This window comes from Athalia rosae, chromosome 3, assembly GCF_917208135.1.
Source record: "Athalia rosae chromosome 3, iyAthRosa1.1, whole genome shotgun sequence".
Lineage (NCBI taxonomy): Eukaryota > Metazoa > Arthropoda > Insecta > Hymenoptera > Athaliidae > Athalia > Athalia rosae.
Window position 1 is genome coordinate 22,102,596 of NC_064028.1, and position 21,696 is coordinate 22,124,291.

At 42.4% G+C, this 21,696-nt stretch overlaps 1 protein-coding gene across 1 annotated transcript in view; it reads left to right on the top strand.

Annotated features, from left to right (window-relative positions):
• Window positions 1–7,638: 7,638 nt before the first annotated feature.
• LOC105693178 (discoidin domain-containing receptor 2) overlaps window positions 7,639–21,696 on the top strand; it is a 114,016-nt gene continuing 99,958 nt past the window's right edge. The window contains exon 1 of the mRNA XM_025747200.2: window positions 7,639–8,368. The gene's annotated coding sequence lies outside the window, so the exon portion shown is untranslated. The remainder of the gene's footprint in view (window positions 8,369–21,696) is intronic.

Below are 21,696 nucleotides of genomic sequence, written 5' to 3' on the forward strand. Positions count from 1 at the left end.
ACACTTGCGCGATGTACAGCGCATGTTCGGGGTGAACAATAATGATAGGAGTCGATATTCCAGACCACGAAAATTTTTGAAACGTGTCCAGTAAACCCGGAGTTCATTTTTTTTCTTTTTGATTTTTTCCGCGGTGAAAGCTGGAAAATTTTTCGACTGAACCGAATTTGTTTTGAGTACAAATACCAGTGCAATGTGCTATTCAAATTCGAAACAAAAGTTGGAAACGAAAAGAGGAACGGAAAAAAACGGTTTTTCCGTGATCGCGGGTGCATACGGGTAAAAATAGATTCCATGGGATTTTTAAAAATTAAGCATTCCTCGACCAGAAATAGACATTTTTGAAGTTATCAAAGCCGGAATCAAAGCTTCGTTCATCTAATTTTCCTCCATTGATTGAACGAAAAAAAAAAATACAACAGTGGGCCGAGATTCGTCGACGCGTTCAGCTTTTATCTCCGTTTTCAAATTGGCTGTTTTTTTTTTTTTTCTTTTTTTGACCCACCGTGCGCATACATACGAGCCGTGTACATACACGCTTAGCGGGTATAGAGCGTCTCGCACCTCCGTATAACCGTCCACATTTGTTCGACGTTTCATTTAATAGGCACGTAGCGTTTTTTTCCGAGAGGATTTTCAAGGAACTTTTACCTTCAGCTGTAGGTGAGGCAAAGACTTTCAGAAATCCCTGGCCATTAGGATGGTCCCGTGTCACGTGGCGCGTGGTGCGTGGTGAGGGATTATTCTGCCTACGCGCGACTATTTGCAGTATTTATTTTTTACTTTTCATTTTATTATCGTTCTAATCTTCTCCTCTTTTCCGTTCATTTCGCGCACGCTTTGAAAACCGCTCGTCGCATAAGTACAAAGCATAAAAAATAAATGCAATTTTATTTATTTATTCATTTATATTTTCGTGTGTGCGAAGGGAACGCTCTGACGAGGGTCTTATACATATACACGTACGTCGTATTCTAATACGAGACCCCATAAAACCGATGAGGTGTTCAATTATTTATTTATTAATTTCGTTTCTTTTCCAACCTTGGATCGATGGAGTATTACGAAGCACGAAGAAATAACAGAGAAACAATATGAATAAGGAAGGTCAATTGATTTTCGAAAAGGCCGGCGAGAGGATCAAACCATATAACGGGCAAGGTACGCGGGGTGTACTCCGCGAAGACGACCCCGCGCTCTTTATTACGCCTCGAGTAGAAGTGGAAATAGCCTCGCATCGCGTTTTTTTTCTCCCCTGTAGCACGTATGTCCTTACGCGATAGATTCAACCCTCTTGCGCCCCTCGCTTTTCATACTCCCGCGCCGTGAGCCTATCCAATATTTACGCCTTCACGGGAAACGCATAAATATTTCAACCCCAAAAAAAAGCCAGGCCAACTCTTCCCCGAGATCCTCTACATCCCCCGATCCCCCGTTTTACCGTTTCCCCATTTCCATCCGTTGTGAACACGTCACTCCACGCGCCAGGTGAGCGTGAGATTTTCCATCGCCCGAAGGTCCCGATTCTTCTGATATACCTTCTGCTGTCTCACGTGAATTTGACTCTTGAAATACCACCGCTTTTTTGTATCATTTTTTTTTTTACTCAGCTCTTTTTTTCTTCTCCAAACTTTCCCTTTATTCCACTCGATATGCACAGGGCGTTCGGGTCTATTTTAACTCGGGACAATTAAAAAATGTTCAAAAATTTCGGAAGATGGCTCAAAACACTGGTCAGAAATAAAATTTATAAAAAGAAAAAAAGGTGTGAAAATAACGATCGGACCAGGAACTCGGTTCAGTCGACAGAGAATATTTCATTTTTTGTTCTATTGCGTTTTCTGGTTTTTCGTTTTATTTCTCGTGCATACGATATTAATCGCGTTGATTTTACCCATAGGTGTTTATAGAGGTACTGAATTTATCAGCGTAGCTTCAGTTTTGGAAACTCGGCACTATTCATCGAACAACGTTCCCGAACCAGCGCACGTATGCCGCAGAAGCTTATAGTAATTATTGAGCAAATATTTAATTTCAAAATTTGAGAGAAATTGCCTTGATTGTACATTTGTACCTCGTGGAACGAGTGCGCGTATGTTTTATGTGTATTCAAAGCGTTTTCGAAATCACCGAACCGTACCAGTCGTAGCTATTTCATGTACTCTCTTCGGAGGGACGTCATTCGACCAAAAATTGAAATGATCGTTTTGTCGGAGCTGTAATATTCCGAAATGAAATAATCAGATACCATGTATCTGAAAGACGTCCATGTTTTACAATAACCTGTTTTCTATTTCATTATATCATCACCTTTTCTCAGCGTACCCGTTTCCCGATTCTGGTCAGTAGAGCGGTAATTGAAAATAATCTTAGCACGCTCACAAGCCAATGAAAAAGTTGTCTATTTGTCAACGAGCTGATGCAGAGTGAACTTCGGTGCGGTTACATTTACCTCTTCTAAAGTGGGACTTCCACAAACCCCCTTTTCTTCCTCTTCCAATTGGAACAATTTTCTCACACTCCTTCCGGCTTCCCTCCTCCTCTCTCCGCCGCCCTCCCTCTGGCCGCCGCCGCCGCCGTTCCTCATTCTCTTCATCCTCCCTTGAGGTATGCGCGCAATCCTGGCCACAGGACTTCACCGGGAATCGAGCAGCTTCTGTCTGTGGCTTGCCGACGGTCGCCAAGCGATGTGTTCTGTCCCGTACGTTACATGTATACGCATATGTATGTACATAGTAAATATATACACATGAGGTGGATAGACTCCTGGCGAGCCGCATGTGGAAGATTCAAATATTAATTACATGCAGGTATTTCGAGGGATGGGTATTTTAATTACCTAGTAGCGAGTAAACTTCGGGCTTCAAATCACTGTATAATTGAAGGTGGGTACATTACATTACATCACGATCATCGTTATGGACCATTATTACGGTATTTTTTCGTAAAAATTGCGCAAAAGTTTCGTCCGTCGGTATACGCTGTATCAAAGCTCTAGGGGTACCTGAAATTATTTGGATAGTTGAAAAAACCAATGTCAATCGGCTGAAAGCTCTCAGATTTTCGGGACCCGATGCCCCCGATTATTTTTCCATTCCCGCAGTCTTTACGTCACGATTCGAATATACGACCCGCGATCAAAAAGACCCGCGATCACGTTGCGTGAAATATATCGAAAGTATATTAATCGTACGCGTTATCCCGGAACGCGGATTTACGAAATCCCGATGCATCATATTCCCAATCAAAGTGATTATTTAATCCCCGTGGAATTTCCACGCGAGCTTTTGCTTTCGAAAACCCATTATCTCTATCACAGTGACTTAACGTATTACCGTTTTTATCTGTTTTTGTTTTCCTCTCCGCTTTTCCTCTTCCTTTTTTTTGTTTTTTTCTTTTTTTCAACGAATTACGTCGAAAACCAATCTGCTTCGAGTTCGTCGCAGGACTATGCACGTCCGACCGTAACCGTAGTGTATATAAGTCGGCGTGCACGGGCTCTACCGCTACGCCGAAGATTTCATCTCCAACTCCGGAGTACCTACCCACTGTCATTGCCGTTACGTTCAACTATCAATCAAACAACAGCCGACGTTCAGGGGTACGAAAAGCACGTGAGGTAGGCAAGTATAAGGATGTAAGGTACGTACACGTGTGTATTACGTACACACCACCTTATAAGACGGCCAAGTTACACACACCTGCTCTGCGCACCGTTCTCTCTGCGGTAAACTCGATCAGCCGTTTTATTTATTTATTTTTTTTTCTTCATCTCTCTCTCGTCCTTATTCTCTTGGTCTCTTTACGGAGCGTCGAGGTGATCGTTCCGATTGATCTCTTCTTCTTCTTCTTCTTCTCGTCTCTTCCGCGGGGCGCGGTGTCTGCTTTTCTTCGCGATTTCGTTTGAACTCAAATGTTGGCCCCGCACATATCAGGGTACGTGCTTTCGGCTCGAGGGTATCGCGAAACCGGTACAGCGGCTAATCAGGAATACGCTCCGGCTAACTTTCGGTTTTACCTTTGCATCGAACGTTACAAAAATCCTGTACTGCACATCGGCATGCGGGGTGTCCCATTTTTAACGAAATATTCCGATCACCTTCGAAAACTATTCTTACCGTATTACGGAATAGTTCAAAGAAAATCTACAGCGATTTTCTTTTTCTTCTTTCGAACTGGCGTTCGATTCTTTTCGTTCGGAAAAATCTTACCCAATTTCGGGACGAATCGAAGGAAAAGAAACAAAGAGAAAAAATTACCCACCCGTCGCCAGGTATAGAAAAAAGTATCCTCGGTTCGTAAAAACGCAATTAACGAGGATGATGGGTATTCAAAAATGCAAAGAAAAAAGAAGATTGAAAAACGACGGGATCGTTAAGTACGCGATTGCGAGGCTCTTGCCCGTACGATTTTTTCATCGCCCAGGGAGCGGGGGTGACAATCAACCTAGGCAGGCGTGTATATGTACGTAAATATAGCGAGTGTAGTAGTTCATTGCGGAAGCACAAATAAAATCAACGGTATATAGAGGATTTAAGCGAGCGAAGTCTGTCTGTCTCTTTGATTGTCTTCCGATTGACTGCACAGTGGGTGGCTACGGAGTTGGGGGGGGTGAAGGGGGCGAAGGGGGCGAAGAAAAGAGGGACGCATACGTTCTCGCGTCGCTTCACATCGACGGGTTGTGGGCGTCGCGACGCCGCGGTTCAAAAGTCGTTCTCGGCAGAGGAAGCATCGTCCCCCCCGCTGCCGACGCATCTCGCCTCTCGCTTAACCCTCCCTCAATTTTTCTACCCCTCTCTTTCCAGCCCCCTCCGTTTTTCCTATTCCCGCTGTACGAAACACCCGATTTCTCATACTCTTCATTTTTCTAGCGGCAGCCACGGAGCGGGCGGTTCAAGTATGGAAATACAGGGGAAGCTGCGCGTCAATCGCGCGTTGAGTCCGTGACATTTCCGAAGCACTCGTGACGTCCTCTCTTCGTCCGCGCGTGGACGGGACGTGTGAATCGGAAGAGAACGGAAACGAACGAATAAAATGGAATGAGCGTACGATGAAATATAAACCGCGAAAAAACGTATGAAATAAAGGTGGGAACATGAATTAAAATTAAACAGAGAAAAAGGAGATATTCCTCGTTACTCTCGCGGAGCGACGAGACGAGATCGATATCCTGAAAATAGGATTTCCAGATCATGTTCGTCCTCTTCGACGTAGCGAGAGATCAACTTCCTTTTCGTCACGTTTCTCGAGCATTCCTTTTGCACGATTTCCGTTAAATTTCTGTTTTTTCGTTTTCTTTTTTTTTTTTTTCTACCTGACGCAGATAAATTTACTGGAAAAAACCGAACCTCCGGAGCTTTTTGCTCCCGATCGACGCAGACGTCAAGGACATACATGTATCATTGTCGAGTGTATTCGAAATTGGACGGTGCTTGAGTTCGAAAATGAGCGATGAGGGGGGCCGGGAGCGAGGGACGTCAAAATATTCCGAAGTTACCCGCAGACGAGGAAAAGTTTTGAAAACTGACATCGGAAGCGTCGACGTCGCGCGATGTCGTTGATACCGGAATATTCTCGCCGCGATTATATATGTAGTTGCGGATGGAAAAAGATTTTAGCTTCAGCGGAGGACTCGATATCAGCAGTGAATTCATTGACTCGTTAGATCGACGCGGATGACGAACCGGGAATTCGGTAACTCGCGGAGCGAGAAGATCAACGTTTGATCCCTTCGCAAATTAACAGCGAATGCCTCGAAGCATTCAACCGACATATTTCCGTCTCAACAGAAATATGCGTCAGCTTCTCCTCATTGCTCGTGCACTTATACATTATATCGAAATAGAAGAAACCCGATAGCTAGTCATTAGTTCATCGGTGTAACGATCAAATTTCTTTACCAAGAAATCTGAATTCATGTACAAAGTGGCAGAGATTTTCATATCATATCCGTCGCAGCCGTAGCTCGCAATTATCCTTGGTATCGCGTTACGCAAATAATCCGCGCATCGATGGAATAATTTCCATTCTTTTGTCCCCGGAGTCGCGATACGTACTTTTTTTTCACCTCATTTTTCTCGTTTCTTTCCTTTTCTTCCACGCTCTTTTTTTTCTCAAATTTCTCTTGCTTTCGTTTCTTCCCTTTTATTTACAGTCGCGCAAATCTAAAAAGAGAAACTCGGCGCACATACTGTGCGCCACCGGCGAACGAACTACCGGGTGCTGAAACAGGCGCCTTGTGTTCTCACTTGAAACTTTTCCCTGAAAACAGCTCTGAAGAGGAACCTTCTCCTTTCTTCAAGCTTTACTGACAATTCGTTTCGTTCGTCACGTACGTACCGTGCACCTACCTTGCAGCTTTGATGGAATAATATATTTCCAATGTCCGTACATACCTACCCAAACCACCGAAGACACGTGTACGTATACACACAGCGAAGTAAATATGTACATGCACAAATTTGAGAATTTTCGTACCGAAAGGTTTTCGATTATTTTCATTCGTCTTAGGATTATTATTCTATTCTTTTTTTTTTCTGTCTCCGGTTAAGCACCGTGCAGAATGAATTTGAAATATTTTCGTAAAATCGATGAAATTTCAGACGGCGCAATGTACAATCGACCAGACGGGCAATGACAAGTGTGAAATTGTAGGTATAGCTGACTTGGGGAATTTTTTTTTTGCGTTTGTCGTATTTACGTGATAAATACGTGGTATACCTACGTTCATAGATTCCGACGGTGTTGAGATTTATGTATAATTCAAGTTTCTTCGATACATAACAGGTCGTTACGATAACATGAAAGAAAATAATGTGTATGGAGGAGACCATAGAAATAACGAAAATGCGAGTGTGGGAGAGTCTAGTCACTTAAAAAGGGCCTCGATTATCAATAAGATCGCGTGTTTATCAACCCCCAGCGCCGTCACGACGCGACGTTGCTTGCGGCTCGAAGTAGAGGGAAAATATAATAACGATAATAAAAGAGAAAAAAAAAGAACGAAAAAAAAAAAAAAAAATAGAAGGGAATAATAAAATCAAACGAACCAAAAAATAGGGTAAAAAAAAAAAGGAAGAAATAACGTCACGTGACAGTCTTCGCATGCTCACTGAGTCACGTGGACTTCGCCCAAGGCTTAAACTAATCAATTTTGACCAGCAGGCGCGCCTCCATTACGACGTTGCCTACCTCCTACACCTTTCGATGCTTACTTACTATTCCTCTCTCAAATCGCATATACGCTGCGCGGAAAAAAAAAGAAAATCCATAAGGACTGAAAGCTCATCGGGTATACTGGTTCAAAAGAAAATGGAGCTTTTTTGACTTTCGACATTCTTGCGAAGCATCGAAATTCCACAAAGTCAAAATCGAATTCGAAATTTCTATATTTCTAAGGGCTTACGGGACGCCACATTGTATCCGCGTGTATCATTCAATTCGCGAGAATTGAAACCCCATAAGTTTCGAAGCATCAGATATTATGCAGGGAGAATGTAGTCGATTACCATCTAGGGGGGGGGGGGGGGGGGGGGGGTGAATCGAAGTAAAGTAGAGCGAAGCGAAGTGCAGCGAAGTTAGGGGGTAGAGAGTATAAGCGTAATATGGTGAAGAGAATCGGAGCACATACCGTCATCACGGCGGAGGGTATCCCGTAGGACGTCGTCGTCCGTATATAACCACACGGGATGTTGCTCGATACGCGCAGGATCGACAGTAACGGAGAACCCGACGATGTTGGTGGTTGAAAACGGCGAACCCAGGGGCGCCGGTAGACCTCACAATCAGTCGTGCGCGAACGGCGCCTCTAAGAGCGTCGCGACGCCCAAACCGAACCGAACTCTTCGCGTTATCAATTTCGACTACGGCGGGCCGTTGGAAACCTCATGATACGTCTATCGCGCGGCTGACGTCACGCTTCGGTACCACGCGTTCGAAAATACAATTTTGCACCTTCGCACCGTTCGGTAAAAGTTCCACTTCAAGCCCACCTATACGCACGTAGATATTTCAGTGGAGAATCAACCCTCGAATCGATCGATGGATGGACGATCGTCAGAGATGCTGAATTTTTTTCCCCATTCGAAGGGTGACCTTTTTCCAAAGCACTCATAGAATTCAGCAGCGAAAATTTCAGCGCAAGTGATAATCGGACATTCTCGTTTCAAAAAAAGTTTTCATAATCCCTCGACTGAAATTCAAGTGATTCTATCGTGTGATTGTTTTTTAATTATTGCAAAGTTAATCGTTGTGCAGAAACCATAATTATTTTTCTCGTTACAAAAAAGTGACATTTTTTCGAATGTAAGTTTATGAAATTTTATCGAAGAACTGATGCCCGAGGATCACAACTACGAATGATAAATTGGTGAGTCTATGCAATCTGATAACTTTATAACTTGACTAAAAAAATCAAAAAACGCTTTCGAAGCGGAGAAAAAAATATTCCTGCGATAGTACATGTAACGAATGGCGCGCATGTGCGAAAAAGAAGTACATATATATGCATAATGGGTAGGTATATACATATTTAATATCACAGCTATATGCATACCTATAGCGTACCCAATGTGTGTACGTGCATACCTATACCGAATCGAAGACGTTCGGGTTATCCGCCTGAACGTCTTGAATTTTGGAATCAAATTTTGCAAATTGATAAGTTGCATTCATTATTTCCCTGATTATGGAACCTTGTTTTTTTATTTGAAAAAAAAAAAAAACTTCAAATCCGATTCAAGTACGTCGACCGTTAGACACCAAAGAACACGGTGGGGCAGAGCTGCGGGGAGGGAGGGCCCCCGTTCATTTATTTAGGGAACACAAACCGAGCTGCTCTTCTCTATCTCGTCGGTACTTCAGCTCTCGGAGCAATTATTTGGACGTTAATTGCTTAAATTTACTCAACAACTCCTGCCGTCGGGCTACTTGAACATTGCGCATAAAAGTGGAACGGGAACGGAGAACGCAAAATTGTTGGGGAGGAACAGCGAGGATTCTCGCGGAGAGCAGAGTTATGCGGAAGAGAGCAAAACCGCGCGCGCGACTAAACATCCCCCTTATTCCTGTTGGGCGATAGAGAGAGAGAGAGGAGAGAGCGGAGAGAAAGAAGGGAGAAAGATATGGAAGAGGACTGAGAAACTTGGGAGAAATACAGACAGCCTGTTAACATACTAATCACGGCTATATACCCGGCCGCGGTAAATTGAAAGATGTTTTCTCGAGTTGCGGACCGAGTTACGGATCGTCGAGACAGCAAGTAGGGAATACTTAGAACGCGTGGCTGCACAGTCAAAATTCAATTTCTCCGGACAGAGAGAGAGAGAGAGAGAGAGTGAAAGAGGGAGAGAAAATACGGAGGAGATATAAAGCAGGTGTACGGAGGATAAAAGCGTGGGAGGGAAAAGTCTCTGAGTAAATTGGAGCTTAAATAAATTGTTCACACACGACTGGCCCCCCATATTTTGCCCCCTTACCTCCCCCTCTATTTTTCCCACTCGCAGTACCCTCGTGCCATTTTTATAACCGCCAACGCCCGCCCACATCTCTGATCCGCCACGCGCCTGAAAATATTGGATAAGCTTTCTTATATAACGAGATTTATGTATGCGGAACTTGATGACCTTGATTTTATTCAACGTCAAAGTTATAACCCGAGTAGCACTGCCACCCTTCACCTTAAGATTTTACTTTCACCTCGCGCGGTCCTTCCGACAGTCGATACACAAACTCCGACGAACTTACTTTTTGAAGACCGGAAGGAGACACGTTCTCCTCGCTCAGCACCCCTATCGACTGAAATTTTTAATACCCGGAGTAAAAAGCTCGAATCATTTTATTTCTTGCGTTTGTCCGCGCGCACGTCCGACACGTCGTTATCGTCGTCGTTGATTCTCCCTACTTTTTGTTCGATTGTGTTTTTTGAATTTTTTAAAAAATTTTGCTCTCCACTTCTCCGCCCGCGTCCCCTGACAACCCTTAATATCTTTGCGTACTCGACAACGCACGCGTACGGTTGAAATATGTATTTACGAGCGTATAAAAGGTGTGCATCGCCCGCGTGCATGTAGGAGGCTGAAACGGCAGTGGGGCGAAAAAAGAAAGTTTAGTTTTTCAGTTCGCCGTTGTGGTATAATAAAAATTACCTCCGCGATGCAATTGCCGAGTTCATAAATTCACAGAAGTTCTCGCCACATTTTCTAACCTGTTGTAAATTTTCCAAATTTCGGTCATCCCGTTTTACCCCTCCCTTGGGAGGAATCGAAGTGTTCCGTGTTTTTTTCGGGAAACGCACGCACCCCCGGATTATTTATACACACGTATAAATCGCGTTTAAAAGTGCATGTCCCCATGAATACTCTAGCGAAAGTTCGTGACTGCAAAATATCGTACAGAATGCATGTAATTTTGTCAAAATATAACCGCGGAGTTTGCATGGTAAAGAGAAGCTTGCGAGCGTGCGGATGTAGAATTTGCGGTGGTACGGGGGTGGGTTAAAGTGTATAATTTATTAGGGTGTTAACCCAGATAGGGACGAGTAGGGGTGGGGGGAAAAGAGGTTTGAGGGTGTCGAGTGAAAATTGCGTTACTTGACCCGCGTGGCCCGCCGATATCGAGTCGAAACGTCCGCGATCTATTTTCGAAAGGAAATCGGTCGGGATCGGGAGATCAACGGTTGCATGCGGTGCCCGCGTGTTTCCCGGGGATCGAAGAAGAAGGAAAAAAAGAAGAAAGGGTCTCCGGATAATCGGGGGAAAAAAAAAAATTGGAAGACGAGAAATTTTGTAAAACATAAAGAGGCGGATCGATCGGGCCTCCCCAGCTTCGATATGCCGTACATCGTTGTCACGGCGTTCCCGAGTTTCGTTCAAAGAACGGTAATATATCGAGGACATTAATTTCGTTACTTTTAAAAAGCTTCCCCGTTACCCCGACGCCGCTGGAACACACGGGATACGCCGTTTCCTCGTTTCTCATTTCTTTTATTTTTCATTATCTCATATCGCAAAAACGTAAATCTTATAAAACGCTACAACGGGAGAATGTTGCTACACGGTTTAATATACGTACAACATATGTACACGTCGAGTATTTTCGCTCGTGTTCCAGGTACGTACGTACGTACGTCCCTAGACACGGTGGAGCGTAGACGCGAGCGTTGTCATAGATATAATACTGATAATAACAACAACGGCAACAACAATAATAACAATGATAATAACAAACAAAACGGGCGGAGCACCTACATCTGCGATACAGCGTGTTTTACATACTAGTACATGTGTATGCAAAGCTATGTACGAGTAATCTACGTTGTATAATACATTCGAGATATGAGAATTCCGGAAGCTTAAATAGCAACCTCTGCGTTGAGTAAAGCTCGCGGCGTAACGTGTAAAGGGTATCCCCTAAAACCTAATTTTTGAAGCATGTACGTCGGAGTAATGTTTTCGGACGGATGTACGCGCGACCCAAATTCTCGAGAATTCCTAATGAATCGATTCGACGTTTTTCTCATAGCGTATTTTTGCCACAGCCAACACTATGGGGTAATTTGTCTTCCGTAACGTTCGCAATCGGAAGTACGGGGGGTTTCGAGTTTTATCTAAAATCGGCGAGTGAATCGCTGGGGGTGTTGATTCTACTTTGTATAATAAAGGGGGAGTGCGACGATCCCCGTCTCATCTTCAATTAACCATTTCTTGGCAAGTTTTATTTGAGCTTTACTACCCTGTAAAAGAACCTCGGATACAGTCTTTTAATCCGTACCAAGAGTATTAAAGGGTCGTTGTCACGTTCCCGTACGATCGATTCCCGAAGAATCTTGTTAAATTAATAGACCGACGTCGAACGATATAAAGAGAGGGTGCCAACGAAGGAGCTTTTAAACTCTGCGGTAAGATTCCTCGCGCAAGGTACACCGAAATTGCTCGAATCATTCTTGAATGAATTTTCTCACCCCTTAGCTGTATCGCCTTTTTTTTCTCTCACCGTTCAAACTCAACGTGGCTTAACTTTGAATCTGAAATTTTCAGCGCGTTTAAAAATATCAGGCGGACCGGTTGAAAAAACGATTGCACTTGTCTCGAGTCGTGAATTACACAAAAAGTATGTACCGAAAAAATTCAAACTACTCGCAACTTCGTAATTTTTGTCCAAATCACATTTTCGCTTTATCCCATTTTTGGTTTTGTTTTTTCAGAATTTTTTTTCTGTACGCACTACAGAATCTCGTGTGATATTTCCACATCCTCAGCTATTCTCTCGTCTTTCTTCTCTTCGAACTTGTATTTTTCCTAATTTCTTTTCTCTTTATTATCATCTCACTCCCCATTCGTCGTTTTACTCCGGCTTCTAATTCTGTGAGTTCCACGTGTTATTTATGTAGTTAATACCACGTCCGCTGGACTAGACCTCGAAAATTTCTTAGAACCTTCTCATCTCTCAAAGCACACGCTTTTCCCCCCACACATGTGTGTTACGAACAAAAAAAAAAAAACGAATAAAAAGAAAACCACACACACACGTATATATACGGACAAACGTATGCGTACACGTGGAACATATGCTCGGTATATATTCGGACTTTTTGCGCGGGTACCTGCCATATTATTACTATACATACGTACAGATGCATCCGTCAGGTTTCTCAACGGCGCACTTATTCACATTGGGTACATCGTGTATATTTTCAGCCAGAAGGTTCACGAACTCCTAATTTCATTCGCCCCGCAAAATTTTTCAACATAATTACGACGACTAATTCGCACACTGCAGAAAAAGTCATTGACCCTTTTCCGTGCGCCACGTTTCACGTACATATTTATCACACGCGTTACAGTCGAGCGATGCCACATGCGAGAAAGTCGAAAGTAGTGTCTGTTTCATTTTTTTCAAATTCACTCGATGGATCGTCCGTTGACCGAAAAATTATCGAGAAAAAAATCACCGTACAAAATGGTGTGCGAGTGGAAAATTTTTTAACCATTTTCTTCTTTTTTTTTTTCAATTTTTTTTAATCCATAATCATTTTGAAACCGCGAAAAAGCTCCGTAGTATATGTATACACATGTGTATAGCAGAAGCTCGCGGTTTGCTGCACTCTGCGGTTTGCGGTCCGCTGTGTACACACGTTATTAAACATATATGTATAGATCTCGTCATAATCATTACGTAGGATGTGCGGGTAATGAAAATTTGAATCGCTCTATAGAAGTTAAAAAATAAAAGAACGAAAGTTTCGAATCGAAGCGATGTATGGAATGGCGTAAAATGCTGCGGGGAGGTTCAGCAACGCAGCAGCAGCCGGTGTGCAACGGTAGAAATGTGGTATAAACTGTAGAAAATACGGTTGTGGTGGTAAACCCGAGATAAGCGTCGATATCACATAATTATCCCCTGGTAAAGTAATTATAATTTGAACTCTTATTAATAGATAGTCTGGTTACCCGCGCGCCGTTATAATTGCACGGAACACTAACGAACTCGAATAGGGTGTTCAATTAAATGTTACTTAGCGGGCTCTTCGCCCTCAACCTCGCTAATCACCGCTGGCTGCTCGCTGCCTGGCTGTTACTTTGCTCTATCCACCGACCTTCCAATGAAATCGTTTACCGCTCAACCCCCGGCCACCCACCCCCCTGCCGCTTGATACCCGCCACACAGGGTCTATGACTGCGCTAAAACCTGTTAAGCCCCGCGAATTGATCTACGCCGACTAAATCGGTACACCTGTAATACCGATAGAATTATCGATGGAAATTTCATTTATTTATTAATAATTCACCCTCCCCCCCCACCCCCTCCCCCACGATATCCCCTGGTGAAATTGAACATCTCCGGCCTCGATTGGAGTTAAATTTGACTAGCAAATTTCATCTGATTCGAGCTTGCGGAAATGCTGAAAGAAATAAAAAAAAAAAAAGTGGGGGAAAACAAATCGCGTGAATCTCGCTTCGCCACTCGAAGTGAGAATCGGTTTTTTTTTTTTTCTTGACTTGTTCTCGAAAGTTTACACCAGACGGCGTGGTGAAAAAAGTTTTCGAACAAGGTTCTTCGTCAGGACTTTTCCTTTCAATTTTTTTTTTGAATCGAATTCAACTGCCGGTTACGAAATTACGCACCTGCATTCTCAAAAAGGCATGTTCGAAAGCTCTGAAAGCGAAAAAGCTTTTCCCAAATTTTTAGAAACTTTGATGTATATATTTCAATTAATTTTTATTTCATTATTCTCATTCGACCTACTCGATATTATATTTTACTCCAGTGATACGTACTCAAATTTGACCCTACGTAACGTAAATTGTTGGCAAGAATATTCGGAACAGCGTTGAAAATTTCTCAGTTTGTTCGAGGAATTCGAAACTGTTCTTGCTGTAAATTCTGCATCTATAGCTACACGTAGGAGGGTGTGGATCAGTTCCAGTTTATGGAAATTTCCGAAGGTGTTAGAATAGGAGGGATTGCCCAGAGCCAATATAATCAATCCGCGGCGTTGAGGTATTTAAGGGAATACAGTCTGGGGTGCGAAGAATTTTCCAATAGAGACACACGCGGGAACGGGGCGACGAGTCGCGCCGAAAGAAGAAGGTCGGCAGCCCGGCGGCGGGTGGAAATGTTAAAGAGAAGAAAAAACAAAATGGTAGAAAAGAAAAAAATGAGCAAAAGAAATGGAACGGGGGGTAAGATTGGAAGGGAAAAAAAAAAAAAAAGGAAGAGAGACATCAACGGGACACGCGGTGAGCTTGACTCCTCCCGTTCGTTCATTCCGGGGTTAGGGAATATAAGCTTCCCCCGCAGCGCCCCGAAGAGCCGTAGAAAGAATCAGCAAGGAATTTTCGGTTCCAACGTAACCTCAGCTGGTAGGTGTATAAGGTCGAGGTGCCACCGTCCACGGTTCGGTACCACCGTACCACCCGACGTGGCGGTAGCACGATTTTCCCACCGCGAAGAATGTCTTGTTCTCCTTCGCTGCCGGAACGGATCCTACTACAGCCTCAAAAGTATCCCACAACCACCGGCACTATCACCACTACCAACACCGGTAACATCGACTTCCGTATAACCTCGGTACGAAAGAGATCCCGGAATCCCGGAATCCCAGCTATTCCAATATTCACATATACATATATACGCGCCAACCAGAGTTCATCCCTCCCGCAGCCTCGCTGCCACATTTTTTATGCTTCTATATATATTTTTTTTTCTCTACTCCCTTGACGCGCTTTTCCTCATTTTATTTTGTTTTTTTTCTACTTTTTTGATTCGCCGATTTTTTGCTAGGATGTTTTTATCATTGGACCGTTGGCAGAGCTTTCGAACGAACGAACCGTGTGCCGTGTTTTTACGAATAGCCGTAATCTGCACAGACCGTCACGTATTTTCATGCCGTCTTTTTGGTTATTTGGAAATAAAAATTTCCTTTTTTTCCTTTTTATTTGGTAACTAGAGAGCGACGGTTTTTCTGCTCTCAGGTGTTAAGGGCATTTAAGTGGTCCAGGGAAGTAGCAGTTTTTCATGTCATTACAAATGAAATGGACGACGATAAACAATAACGTCCGAACCAACAATTTCTAAAATTCATAGAGCTACACGTTTTCCCAATAGATTGAGAAAGAAATCGTTTTTTTTTCCCTGTTGGTCGGGTGGTTTTTCGCTCGTGGAAAAACGGAGATAGGAGAGAAAAAAAAAGCTTAGTTTTGTCTCAATTCGATGATCGTTACGTCACGTGCCTCGGGTGTATAATTATTTCTGAGCGTTGAGTCGTCGTGACGCGACGGCAATATTTAATACAGATAAGAAGGGTTAAGTAATATTTCTACATGTGTGCGTGTATATATCAATGCTAGAACCCCCCGCGTGCTTGTTTCGCAGGTATTTCACGAGTCCCGTTTATAATTCTCCGTTTGTCAGGAGTTATACATATATAAAGGATAAATGCGAGGAGGCTCTTTCGCAGCTTATTATTCATTGGCGTAATCGTTGTCGGTTCTGAGTCTGATTTATCGTGCTTGCATCTTCGCATAGATCTCTTTTAACCCCTCTTGAGTCGGCGTGGCGCGTTTCGAACCCCCCCTCACCCCCTCCCCCTAATATTTTCTAGGAGTTTCTACACCACCGTCGGGATAAGAGAAACGAGTCTTCCACTCTCTCCCTTCTTCTTCTTCTTCTTCTGCTTGTTTTCGTTCTTTTTCTTCGGGCGAATAATTTAAAAGCTCATTAGCCCCGCCATTTCTCAAGTTCGGTATAAAGTTCGGAGAGAAGCCCAGGTAAGGTAGATATTGGAGTGGGTCGACTTAAAACTATATACTTATGTTTCATAGGAAATGCGATGTCTAGAAATACGGACCAACCAATATTTTTGAAGCGTTCATCTTTTTTTTCAACAAATTTCTAATCGCCCTACTTCAGAATTACGAGTATCGCGGAAGCCGACGAGTAAAAAAAAATAAAGATTTCACTAAAGTTTAAGCCAGGAACGAACAAAAATAAATATCGTAAGTCGCTCGAAGGTAGAAGTTTGAAATTCCAAAAAACGAATTCATCACCCCGATAATGTGAAAATAGTCGAAGCACCTCATCGCCGATGTTTGCTAGCAGGTTCTACGATATCGTGGGATGGGAGATAAGAATAAAAAGAAATTAAAAAGCACAGTAGCTTTCGCGTACGGAGTATGGATACATAAATTCTCCATATATTCACCTACAAACAGAGGCTGGCAGCGAGCTTTACCACATTGGTTTGTCGGGCCATTAATCGGAACAGCTTTATACCAGAAGATTTATATTGGATTAGGCTGCAGGCAGGGTAGGAGTATGAGGCGGGGGAGGGAGGGAGGGGGAGAAGGTATACGCTGCGGTTTAGTCAAAACCCCGCGGGCAACTCTCTCTCTCCCTCTCTCTCTCTCTCGCTCTCTTTTTTTTCTCTCTCTCTTCTCTTCTCCTAACGAGCTTTATTCGGGGAAATTTCACCCGTCAAACTTATCGTGACTTGACTTCGTCTTTTTTCTTTTTTTTTCTCATACTTTTCATTCGCTGCATGTATATGAAAAATGAAATGAACCCCACGAGCTTATATGCCGCTGTTGCGCCGGTATACTTACACGACACGATTTTTTTTCATTCTTTCCGTTTTTCGTCCAAAAAAACGCGTATACTATATATGTATACGTTCGTCGAATATGTGCTCCACCGTGATACGTCGTACGTATATACATACATATACGCAGCGCCACGTGCCACGTATATCACATATGGATATGAAACATGTACACGCGTTACATAGACTAAGACTCATATACAGCAGCGGTAGAACAAGCGCCACTGTACCTTTACCGTTCCATATCCGGCACGTGTGCTTTTCTACCGAGGATAGGTTATATTGAAAAAGTGAAGAAAGGAACACGTTCCGTTCAAAAGATATATATATATACGTGTATGTATACGTATACGTATACCCGTACGAAGTTAACGTATATAATGCCTCATGTTTCCATCCGTTCAACCCTTTCGGCTTCATCCCCTCTATACTGAGTTATACCGGATAGCTCTCTCGCGTGCGATATCAGTCGGTTCCTTCGACACTGAGTGCTTTTCTCTCCATTTTTTTTTTCTCTACTTTTTTTTTTTCTGTTTTTCTCTTCGTGATTTTTGGAAACGGGGAGGCCGAGGGGAGGAAAGTTTCGTCGCGCGTTCTCGCAGCTCCTTTTTCCCCGCTTGGACGGTCAGTGAGTGGGTTAATCCCGAGTAGGTAGCTTTGCCACGGTCCTCGTGCGGGGGAGAAAATAAGTCGATAAGTCTGTAAATCGATAAGCCTTCAAGAATGAACACGAGAGGCTTCTCTTATTTTTTCGTTATTTTATTTCGTTTCAGTATCAGTTTTTTTTTTTGCTCTCTTGACTTTTTTGTTTTCTCATCGTTACGTACTTGTACCATTTTTTTGATAGGATGGTTTCTCCGAACGCGGATCACCCCTTGGAACGACTATGTTTTAATCGATTTATATGATTTTGGGAAAAAAAAAATTCATTTCATTCGTAGTAAAGAAGAAAAAGAACGAGCATTTCGATTCGAGAGTTGTGGGGAAAGCGAATAAGGAATTAAAATCGTAGGATGAGAGGAGATAAAATGTGGCGGCGTAAACTCTTGAGGGATGAAGTGAGGCGAAGCGAACCGAGGGAAGAGGAGATAAAAAAAAAAAAAATGAAATGAAACAAAATAAAATAAAACGGAATGAAAAAAGGAGATAAAAAAAAGCGAGTGAGTTTGAAGTTTAACCGGATCCTCGTAGATCCCGCAAGACCCGCAGGAGATACGCGACTGTAGGTGAATCACACGTGTGTACGAATATATGTACATGTGCTGCTAGGAAAAAGAGGTATGCAGAGGAGAGAAAAATAGAGAGAAAGAGAGAAACGGGGATAGCCGAGAGAGACTCGGACTTTGCGGTCTGTATCCTGTCGGATCAAAGCAAGAAAACGTGGATACGTAGAAACAGGATAACATCTTGTTTGGCCAACTTTCTGCGCGCTGGTGTAGCAGGGACTTAAAATTTATCGATTGGGAGGGGCTATTTTTATCCCTGCAGCTCCGTTCGCGTTATCGTTATCCTAGGATATCAACTTCAGTTCCTGCGGCGTGAGGTTTGAATTTCTTTTTCGCCTCGCGCCGCTGCGGACGCGTTGAGAAAATCCTCAAAAACTTTAATCGCATCTCGAAGATCCGATTGGCCCTTGATCACGAGCTGCCCATTCTTATGCGACCGTTCGGCCCTTCACTCCCTCCGTATCCCTCCTGAGATTCCCCCGAACCCACCGGCTGCCCAACCGATTGGAAAATCGTCCTTCGCGCGTCCCGCCATAACTGATCTTTCCGCACGCAAAGGCTGTACGAAAAAAGTGGCACACTTTTATTCTTTCCTTCCCCAGATTTTTCAGGGTTAAAATTTCACCCCCTTCTCCTCCACCCTCCGTACCCTATTCTATACGGGGTTAGAGAGATAGCTGCGGACACGCTATTCCTATCCTTCGTTTAACTTTTTTTTTATTCGACAAATTGTAGCCTTCAATAAATCGTACAGCTGATTCGTACAAGATACAATCTTTTCCACCCCGATATCGCGATCAATTTCTTCAAACTATTCATACATATATATGTACATCGATCTTTCATTCCGATTCGCGCCAGTCCGGCCCGGGGTATTATAGATTCGTCTTGAGATTTCAATCCCAATTTGGGACTGGAGTGAAATAAGGGACAGAGAAATATCTATACGACGTACACGTGTTCGTTAGTTCGAACTCATATACATCAGTTTTCTTTTCGCTGTGCAATACGGGAACCGGATAAAGGATGAAATTTGAAATCGTAGGCAATAGATGAGCATACATATATGCTGGGGTGGTCGGTATAAAGGTCATTCTTGACTTGTGAACGTAACACGCCCTCAAATGTTTCTGAACGAATAAAAAACTTCCTGCCAAGTTTGAGCTCTCTATGATCGGGCAAAGTAATCGCCTTTCACAGCTGCATGAACGGCTCGAGTTCGCGGGCGTACGAAACTAGTGATATAAAAATAGAAGGAAAATTCACTCGCGTCTCTTCCTTTTTCTTGACATACAGCCCTCTGTTGTTCTACGTTTCAAATACATCGTGACAAAACAAATCCTCTTTCCTCGATCTTCCTTGACGGTGGGATTGAATAAGATTTTCTCTTCACGACGTCGTGGCGGCCCACCATTCTCGTTCTCTTCGTGCACTAAATATTAGGGTGGGCTAAAAAAAAGCTTTTTTTTTTTATTTTTTTAGCATGGCAGCAGAATTTGTACCTTATGAAAATAGGAAATTTTTCGAAAGCGGAAACTTGATATTTTGAGGTAGCCCACTCGTTTTTTGAATAAATAATTGATCAAGTGGAGTACTATTCGAATTTCTCGGTCTACGAGGGAGCCCGAGTTTTGCTGGAGTCAGGTAGCCACCAGCGTAGCGCCTTGTTGTGAGACGTCACCTTCGGGGCTGAGCAGAGGTCACGCCCCACAACAAACCGCGCGCCCGTGGCTACCTGACTCCAGCTAAGCTCGGGCTCCCTCGTAGACCGAGAAATTCGAATATTTCGACCCATGCATGGGTTGCATCAAAGTGGGTCTACGACTAAAACCGAACGATATGTCTTGTAATTTTTCTGCTCCCAACAGCGAATAATTGATGATTACTCGATCAATTGCATGAGTAGATGATTTTGGCTTTCAGATTTGGATTTCTGAGCTGATTATAAGTGAGATGAGTCTTGAAAAGCCAAAACAAAAATCGATTTTTGAGCCGAAAGTGAAGTGGTTTAAAAATTGATTGTATTACACTTTTCTGACGTATTTTGACCTCAGGAATCCGAATCCGGAAGAAAAATTAATCTATCTATAAAATTGATCGAGTTATCGCCAATTTTCAGCTTTTTGGGGTCACAAATAAAAAATTAATTTTTTAGTCTATCTTAATGTAATTTGTGCTCAGGAATCCGAATCCGGAAGTCAAATTGATCTATTTTCAAAAATGACCGAGTTATCCCCATTTTTTCGCATTTTTTGGCATAAATTTGAGGATATCTCGAAGGGAAAAAATCGTAGCTCAATTTGGACAACGGATTCGTGTTTCTGGGGTCAAAATACTTAAGAAAAGTGCCATACGATCAATTTTTAAAAATAAAAATTTTTGGTCAAAATTTGAGATTTTTCCAAGGGGTACCCCTTACGATTTTTTCAAATTTTGACCAAAAATTTTTATTTTTAAAAATTGATATCCCCTTCGAGATATCCTCAAATTTATGCCAAAAAATGCGAAAAAATGGGGATAACTCGGTCATTTTTGAAAATAGATCAATTTGACTTCCGGATTCGGATTCCTGAGCACAAATTACATTAAGATAGACTAAAAAATTAATTTTTTATTTGTGACCCCAAAAAGCTGAAAATTGGCGATAACTCGATCAATTTTATAGATAGATTAATTTTTCTTCCGGATTCGGATTCCTGAGGTCAAAATACGTCAGAAAAGTGTAATACAATCAATTTTTAAACCACTTCACTTTCGGCTCAAAAATCGATTTTTGTTTTGGCTTTTCAAGACTCATCTCACTTAAAATCAGCTCAGGAATCCAAATCTGAAAGCCAAAATCATCTACTCATGCAATTGATCGAGTAATCATTAGGTGGAAAAAAATCTTTTACTTGATAGTTTTGAGGTAGCCCACTCGTTGTTAGAATAAAAAATTAATCAAGTGGAGTACTTCCAGCAATAAAATTTTCTTTCTGGTCAAAAATCATAGGAATCATCTAAAAATTGTCGATTGTGATTGTTTTTCACTCAAATTCCATTTGAAAAATTTTCGTTTTTTATAAGGTACAAATTCTGCCACCATGCTAAGAAAATAGAAAAAAAACATTTTTTTTAACCCACCCTACTAAATATACACAAGGATTTATAAGAGATAAAATATTAAAATAAATGAAAGATAACAGAAGATGAAAATTGAAAAGAGAAGAAAAAAATGATTTTGTCGAGAAATGAATGCGACGATGGTTGTTTTGGAATATATTTGTAATTAAAATTTAACAAAAAAAAAAAAAAATGTGGAAAAAGATATTAGTTCGCAGCGAACCGATTTTAATCAGTCCAGCTTTCACGGATTATAGCGATAATAATAAT